The following is an 8745-nucleotide window of genomic DNA, read 5'->3' on the forward strand; positions in this document are numbered from 1 at the left end:
TGAAACCATACAAGCACGTTATGCTGCTCTTATGAAACTCACACCAGGACGCAATGAAAAGGATCAATGGTGCAAGTTGGGGATGAATGTCAAAATAGGAAGGCATGAAGAGAGGGATAGAGAACGGCAGAATGAATGAAGAGATGGAAAGATGAATGGAGGGAGGAGAACAGAGTCAGACGGGAGGGAAGGAGAAAGGAACCAACGAGTGAGGAATGGCAGGATGGATGGAGGGAGGAGAACAGAGTCAGACGGGAGGGAAGGAGAAAGGAACCAACGGGTGAGGAATGGAGGGAGGAGAACAGAGTCAGACGGGAGGGAAGGAAGGAGAAAGGAACCAACGAGTGAGGAATGGCAGGATGGATGGAGGGAGGAGAACAGAGTCAGACGGGAGGGTAGGAGAAAGGAACCAACGAGTGAGGAATGGCAGGATGGATGGAGGGAGGAGAACAGAGTCAGACGGGAGGGAAGGAGAAAGGAACCAACGGGTGAGGAATGGCAGGATGGATGGAGGGAGGAGAACAGAGTCAGACGGGAGGGTAGGAGAAAGGAACCAACGAGTGAGGAATGGCAGGATGGATGGAGGGAGGAGAACAGAGTCAGACGGGAGGGAAGGAGAAAGGAACCAACGGGTGAGGAATGGCAGGATGGATGGAGGGAGGAGAACAGAGTCAGACGGGAGGGAAGGAGAAAGGAACCAACGGGTGAGGAATGGCAGGATGGATGGAGGGAGGAGAACAGAGTCAGACGGGAGGGAAGGAGAAAGGAACCAACGGGTGAGGAATGGCAGGATGGATGGAGGGAGGAGAACAGAGTCAGACGGGAGGGAAGGAGAAAGGAACCAACGGGTGAGGAATGGCAGGATGGATGGAAAAAGGGAGGGTTTTGAGTTCAGAGTTGCGCAATAAAGGACTGGCTAAAGGTTTCTGTGGTCTGCAGTCTCCCACTCCCACTCCCCCCGTGCCAGTATTGCGTAACTCTGCAGTGTGGCTCCAGCAGAGTGATTGATTGATCAGCCGTGTGACTCCAGCAGAGTGATTGATTGATTGATTGATCAGCCGTGTGGCTCCAGCAGAGTGATTGATTGATTGATCAGCCGTGTGCCTCTAGCAGAGTGATTGATTGATCAGCCGTGTGGCTCTAGCAGAGTGATTGATTGATCAGCCATGTGGCTCTAGCAGAGTGATTGATTGATTGATCAGCCGTGTGGCTCTAGCAGAGTGATTGATTGATCAGCCGTGTGGCTCTAGCAGAGTGATTGATTGATTGATTGATCAGCCGTGTGGCTCTAGCAGAGTGATTGATTGATTGATCAGCCGTGTGGCTCCAGCAGAGTGATTGATTGATTGATCAGCCGTGTGGCTCCAGCAGAGTGATTGATTGATTGATTGATCAGCCGTGTGGCTCTAGCAGAGTGATTGATTGATTGATTGATCAGCCGTGTGGCTCTAGCAGAGTGATTGATTGATTGATCAGCCGTGTTGCTCTAGCAGAGTGAGTGATTGATTGATCAGCCGTGTGGCTCTAGCAGAGTGATTGATTGATTGATCAGCCGTGTTGCTCTAGCAGAGTGAGTGATTGATTGATCAGCCGTGTGGCTCTAGCAGAGTGATTGATTGATTGATCAGCCGTGTGGCTCTAGCAGAGTGATTGATTGATCAGGCGTGTTGGTAATAAACCACCCTGGAGCCACTACAACCAGCACTAAGAGGTCTGGTGCAGGAGAGAGAGCACACACACACTGTGCCTATTACACACTGGTCCACAGGAGGTGCCATTTATTACTAGTGTGTACAAACCTTAGTACACACACGTAACTGGTTTTAAATAATTTCACTATTAAAATGGTGTCATGAATTTCTGTTGATGTTTGTTTGAAAAGCATGTATTAATGGTATGAAATGGTATATTTAAAAAAAAAAAAACGTTTTTAACCTGTTGTGTGAGGGAGAGAGGCTGGTGCATTGCTGCAGTTGCGGAGGGGGCAGTGTGTGAGATGGGAGCCAGCAGACCGAGGGAGAGCGAGAGATGCACTAGCCAAGGCAACTTGGTTAAAAACAACATTAGCTAACTTCTAGCAGCCACAATGCTATCATCCCATTTTACAGTACCTGTCTAGACTGGAGTAGCCTAGAGCAGTGTTTCCCAACCCTGGTCCTCCAGTACCCCCAACAATACAACTTTCATTATAGCCCTGGACAAACACACCTCATTCAGCTCATTGAGGGCTTGATGATTAGTTGGCAAGTTGGATCAGGTGTGCTTGGCCAGGGTTACAAAAGATGTGTACTGTTTTGGGTACTCAAGGACCACGGTTAGGAAACATTGGCCTAGAGAAGCTAGTTAGCTATAGCTAGCTAGGCTAATTGAGGCTACATGCTTCGTTTTCTCCCCATTCAGATAAAACAACAGCCTACCTGTTGGCTGCTAATTGAAGCCTACTCCTTCTCACTTCTCTAACATCTTGCATTGCATTAGTGAACTCTCATTCCACTTCCTACAGATTGAGCCTCTTTGATTGGACAACATAAACAACAAGCTACATATGTGAAGGCTACTGGTCTTTTTATGTCATAAAAACTCCATAGAAAAGTTTGTTTTATTAAATTAATGATTTTAAATGTCATGACACATCCTTGTAAGTAACAATGTTACATAGATATTTTAATTTAGAAGAAGCCTTTTCGGGGGGATCACGTGACCCTTGAACGAGATGGCCGCATGAACTAAGAGCTCCGCACAAGTAGTTTCCAATTCCTAATCTTACCTCCACTTCAAGTTTAAACTCCTTTAGCTTTAGTCAAAAAGTCATGACGGCTACAAAAGGCAACATTACAGGTGACATTTTTACCCGGACTCGAGCATTAGCGACGGAAAAAGCCTCCAAGAAGCAGCTAGCTTCAGAAAAAGCTAGCGCCATTAGCCAGGAGCAAGAGGACCCGTCCCCCCCCGAGGCCCAACGAATGCCAACTTCGCACTCTGTAGTAGACATCCTTTCTAAGCTGAGATCCCAACGTAGAGAACTCAACATTAAATTAGATGCCATTAACTCTCAGCTCAGTGCGATAGAGGGCAAGGTGACAATCCTGGAAAATGCTTTGCCTGACAAAAACAACAAGAACCATAAACGCGGGGCGCCTGGACGAGGCAGAGGGGCGAATCCTATCCATGGAAAACTTATTGACAGACGCCATGGAAACAATAGCATATGCTAAGAAGAAAATAGAGCATCTGGAAGAGAAAACAGAGGACCTGGAAAACAGGGGGCGAAGGAATAATTGTGTTCTATTAAATCTGGGCGAAAAAGAAGAGGGAAACATGCCACTGATCTTCTACCTGCAAGACAAACTTCCCGAGTGGCTCCACCTGTCTACCGACAGGCCCACAGAACTCGAGAGAGCTCACCGAGCACTGAGGCCCCCACCAGCAGCCAGACAACCACCGCACCCAATCACCATACGTTTCCTGAGATTCACCGACAAGGAACGAGTCTTACAGGCGGCGAAAATCAACACCATTACAGTGGGAAACGCCAAACTCACTTTACACTAGGACCTGAGAGTTTGACGAGGTGAAGAAATACTCCATTGACCGAGGCACACCAACACCAACTGACTGTTAAATACAGTAGATGTATTGTTTCACTTGCTTTGTTTGCTCTTTTCCATATGATGTCTATCTCTGATAAGATACTCAGGAAAGGGATGAAAATAGCCCATATTAATCAATCAATAACTTGCTAACATCAAATGAAATTAATATATTAGCCATTTCTGAGACTCACTTAGATAATTAGTTTGATACGGTAGTAGCAATACAAAGATATAACATCTATAGAAGAGACAGGAATGCTTATGGGGGAGGTGTTGCTGTATATATTCAGAGCCATATCCCTGTAATGCTTAGAGAAGATCTTATGTCAAGTGTTATTGAAGTGTTGTGGTTGCAGGTTCACTTGGCACATCTAAAGCTTTTTCTTTTGGGGTGTTGCTATAGGCCACCAAGTGCTAACAGACAGGATCTAAATAATATGTGTCAAATGCTTGATAGTGTATGGGATGCGAACAGAGATCTACTTTCTTGGGGACCTGAATATTGACTGGTTTTCATCAAGCTGTCTGGTCAAGAAGAAGCTTCTCACTGTAACGAGTGCCTGTAATCTGGTTCAGGTTATTCATCAACCTACCAGGGTGTTTACAAACACTACAGGAACAAGATCATCCACATGTATCGATCATATTTTTACTAATACTGTAGAACTTTGTTCTAAAGCTGTATCTGTACCCATTGGTTGCAGTAATCATAATATAGTGGCTATATCCAGAAAAGCCTAAATTCTAAAAGCTGGGCCTAAAGTAGTATATAAGAGATCATACAAAAGATTTAGCTGTGACTCTTATATGGATGAAGTTAAAAATATTAGTTGGTCTGATGTGATTAATGAGGAGCATCCAGACGCTGCACTTGATGAATTTATGAAATTGCTTCTTCCAATTACTGATAAACATTAACCTGTTAAAAAACTGACTGTTAGAAGTGTTAAGGCTCCATGGATTGATGAGGAATGGATAAACTGTATGGTTCAAAGAGATGGGGCAAAAGGTGTGGCTAATAAGTCTAGCTACACATCTGACTTACTGCAAATTGAGAAATGTGATTAAACTCAACAAAAAGAAGAAGAAACTGTATTATGAAGCCAAGATCAATTATTCTGTATAAAGCTTTGTAGTACCTTAAATGAAATGATGGGCAGACCGACAAATTCAACTCCATCTTTCATCAAATTAGATGGCTTATTCATCACAAAACAATTAGATTTTAACCAATTATTTTAATGATTGGCAAAGTGTTTAGATTTAGTCAGGAAATGCCAACAACGAACAGTGAGCCATCGTACTCATGCATAATAAAACAAGTAATGAAAGAAAAGCTTTAAGTTAGAATTTTGTAAAGTTAGTGTGGGAGAAGTGGAAAAATAATTATCAATCAATAATGACAAACCTCCTGGCATTGACAACTTAGATGGAAAGCTACTGAGGATGGTAACTGACTTTATAGCCACTCCTATCTGACATATCTTTAATCTGAGCCTAGAGGAAAGTCTTTGTCCTCAGGCCTGGAGGGAAGCCAAAGTCATTCCGCTACCCAAGAGTGGTAAAGCGGCCTATACTGGTTCTAACAGCAGACCGATCAGCTTGCTGCCAGCTCTTAGCAAACGGTTGGATTTTTTTGGGGAGCAAATGCAATGCTATTTCTCTGTAAACAAATTAACAACAGACTTTCAGCATGCTTATAGAGAAGAGCACTCAACATGTACTGCACTGACACAAATGACTGATTGGTTGAAGATATTGATAATAAGAGGATTGTGGGCGCTGTACTGTTAGGTTTCAGTGCAGCCTTTGATATTATTGACCTGTTGTTGAGAACTTATGTGTAATGGCTTTTCAACCTCGGCCATGTTATGAATTCAGAGCTACTGTATCTATCTAATAGAACTCAGAGGGTTTTCTTTAATGGAAGCTTTTCTATTGTAAAACATGTAAAGTGTGGTGTACCGCAGAGCAGCTCTCTAGGCCCTCTACTCTTCTATTTTTATCAATGATCTGTCACTGGCATAAAACAAAGCATGTGTGTCCATGTATGCTGATGATTCTCTGTGGCTCAGTTGGTAGAGCATGGTGTTTGCAACGCCAGCATGGTGTGTGCAATGCCAGGGTTGTGGGTTCAATTCCCACGGGGGGCCAGTACAAAAAAAAAGAAAAATGCATGAAATGAAAATGAAATGTATGTATTCACTACTGTAAGTCGCTCTGGATAAGAGCGTCTGCTAAATGACTAAAATGTAAATGTAAAATGATTCAACCATATACACATCAGCAACCACAGTTGATGAAGTCACTGAAACCCTTATAACAAAGAGTTTTTGGAATGGGTGGTCAGTAATAAACTGAACATCTCTAAAACTAAGAGCATTGCATTTGGTACAAATCATTCCTTAAGTTCTAGACCTCAGCTGAATCTGGTAATGAATGGTGTGGCTGTTGAACAAGTTGAGGAGACTAAATTACTTAGTGTTACCTTAGATTGTTAACTGCCATGGTCAAAACATATAGATTCAATGGTTGTAAAGATGGGGAGAGGTCTCTCCGTAATAAAGAGATGCTCTGCTTTTTTGACACCACACTCCACAATGCAAGTCCTGCAGGCTCTAGTTTTATCTTCTCTTTATTATCATCCAGTCATATGGTCAAGTGCTGCAAAGAAAGACCTAGTTAAGCTGCAGCTGGCCCAGAACAGAGCTGCACATCTTGCTCTTCATTGTGGTCATTGTGCTAATATTAGTACTATGCATGCCAGTCTCTTTTGGTTAAGAGTTGAGGAAAGACTGACACACACTTACCCCACCAGACATGCCACCAGGGGTCTTTTCACAGTCCCCAGGTCCAGAACAAATTCAAGGAAACATACAGTAAGTATTATACAGAGTCGTTAGTGCATGGAACTCCCTTCCATCTTATATAGTGCAAGTGAACAGGAAACCTGGTTTCAAAAAACAAATAAAGCAACTCCTCACAGCACAACGCCTTTCCCCCATGTGATCTACTTGTTGTGTCTATGTACTGACATGTATGTGGAACTGATAGATGCGCACACACACATGTAAATTGTCTTTGGTCTGTAATGTCTTTTTCATTATGTGTCTGACTGCAGTAAGACTAGCTGTCGCCGTTGGCGTTGGCTAATGGGGATCCTAATAAATCTAAATCAAACCCCCACATGATAAAGAAATGCTGACAGTAGAAACCAGACAATCTTTCCCTGAGGTAACACACACACACACGTATCTGATATAGACACAGGAGTGGATTAGCCAGGGTGGTGGGACCTGGGGGTGTGTGGAGTCAACTCAATCACAGGACAGCACTGCCCAAAGTCACCTGTATGTCACTGTAATAATGTCAGCTACAGCTAACTGCCAAAATAAAGGAAACGCCAACATAGTGTCTTTATGGCAGCCCCCGCACCTGTCTGATTCAGAGGGGTTAGGTTAAATACAGAAGACATATTTCAGTTGAATGCATTCAGTTGGACAACTGACTAGGTTTCCCCCTTTCCCTTAATAGGGCGTTGGGTCACCACAAGCCGCCAGAACAGCTTCAGTGTGGCTTGGCATAGATTCTACAAGTGTCTGGAACTCTATTGGAGGGACACTTTCTCAGTCTCCAGAATGTCCCATAATCGTTCAATTGGGTTGAGATCTGGTGACTGAGAAACACATACACCCTTTAAACCCCCATGCTCATTTTAAAACCCTCTTTCAAAGTCACTGAGATCTCCTCTTCTAGCGATGGTAGACAAAATAATGGACAACTGGGCATTTTATACATGACACTAAGCATGATGGGATGTTTTAATGGCTTAATTAACTCAGGAACCACACCTGTGTGGAAGCACCTGCTTTCAGTATACTTTGCATCCTTCATTTACTTTAGTATTTGGTATTTTATTAGGATCCCCATTAGCTGTTTCAAAAGCAGCAGCTACTTTTCCTGGGGTCCACCCAAAACATGAAACATGACATAATACAGAACATTAATAGACAAGAACAGCTCAAGAACAGAACTACATGAAAAGAATGTACTAAAGGCACACGTAGCCTACATATCAATACATACACACAAATGATCTAGGTCACTAAACTATCTAGTGTTTCCTTTATTTGTCCCTTCTATATCAAGGTAATATGATTACTAGGGCTGACCCCAATCAGTTGATGGTTTGGTCAATAGGCCGTTGGTCGACAAAGGTTTTTTTAACTGAGCAGTAGCAAATATAAAGAACACATGATTTTTGTTGTTGTCAGGAGCAGCCCTGATTAGTGATTACTATCGCCTCATTTCACTGAGCACGTGCTCAGTCTGAAGACTGGGCCTAGCCCTTACTCTGCACAAGAGGAGGCTGGTGGGAGGAGCTTTAGGAGGACAGGCTCATTGTAATGGCTGGAATGGAATAAATGGAACAGTATCAAACACATGGAATATATGGAAACCACATGTTTGACTCCATTCCATTAATTCCACTCCAGCCATTACAATGAGCATGTCCTCCTATAGCTCTCCCCACCAGCCCCCTCTGCTCCACACACGTCTTAGCTCTGAAATGTTATGGATGGTGGTAGTTTACCATTGGGCAAGGTGGAGCAATGACCATATTAGCTATCAAGTACTGCTCATAGGGACCTGTAGGCCTATTATCTAATGTTCTTAGGTCTGGAATCCGACTCTCTCTCTCACACATACTTGAAGCTGTGGATTTAGCAGGCTTTAACGGCTCCTTAGTCTATTAATAGCTCCAATCTGTCTCACAGACCACATGCTGACAAGTGTTCACTTGGAGTCTGTCTTCTGTCCTCTCCTTATAGCATACGAGAGGAAGATATAGCCTGCAAGATATAAAACGCACTTGAATCATGAAATGTTTCTTGCGCCTCTATCCGTGGATCTGTCGGGCAAGGATGAATAATAGGCACTATGAATCATTTTTCATGACTGGAAAGCAGATGGTGATGTATTTCTCACTGTGCATTGATTGACAAAGGAATCTATATTTTGTGGCAGAAGTTGGGAATATGCAAATCATGCGAGTAATGTTAGCTATTGATATAGCATTAGTAGATTGTACTACAATCGAGAAGCTTTAAAGTTATTTTTATTTAATTCAGTGACGTGTCTGAGAAAGTGT

At 43.2% G+C, this 8745-nt stretch overlaps 1 protein-coding gene across 2 annotated transcripts in view; it reads left to right on the top strand.

Moving 5' to 3' along the window:
- Positions 1–8745, top strand: part of LOC106584590 (MOB kinase activator 2) — a 107671-nt gene that overhangs the window by 37055 nt on the left and 61871 nt on the right. Inside the window, exon 1 of one of the 2 annotated variants that reach the window (XM_014170051.3) lies at positions 8432–8745. This exon is cut by the window's right edge and continues 442 nt beyond it. The exons of the other annotated variant lie outside the window; for it this stretch is intronic. The gene's annotated coding sequence lies outside the window, so the exon portion shown is untranslated. Of the gene's footprint in view, positions 1–8431 lie in introns of those variants that run through there. 2 annotated transcript variants of the gene reach the window in all.

This window comes from Salmo salar, chromosome 23 (assembly GCF_965601325.2).
Source record: "Salmo salar chromosome 23, fSalSal1, whole genome shotgun sequence".
Taxonomy (NCBI): Eukaryota; Metazoa; Chordata; class Actinopteri; order Salmoniformes; family Salmonidae; genus Salmo; species Salmo salar.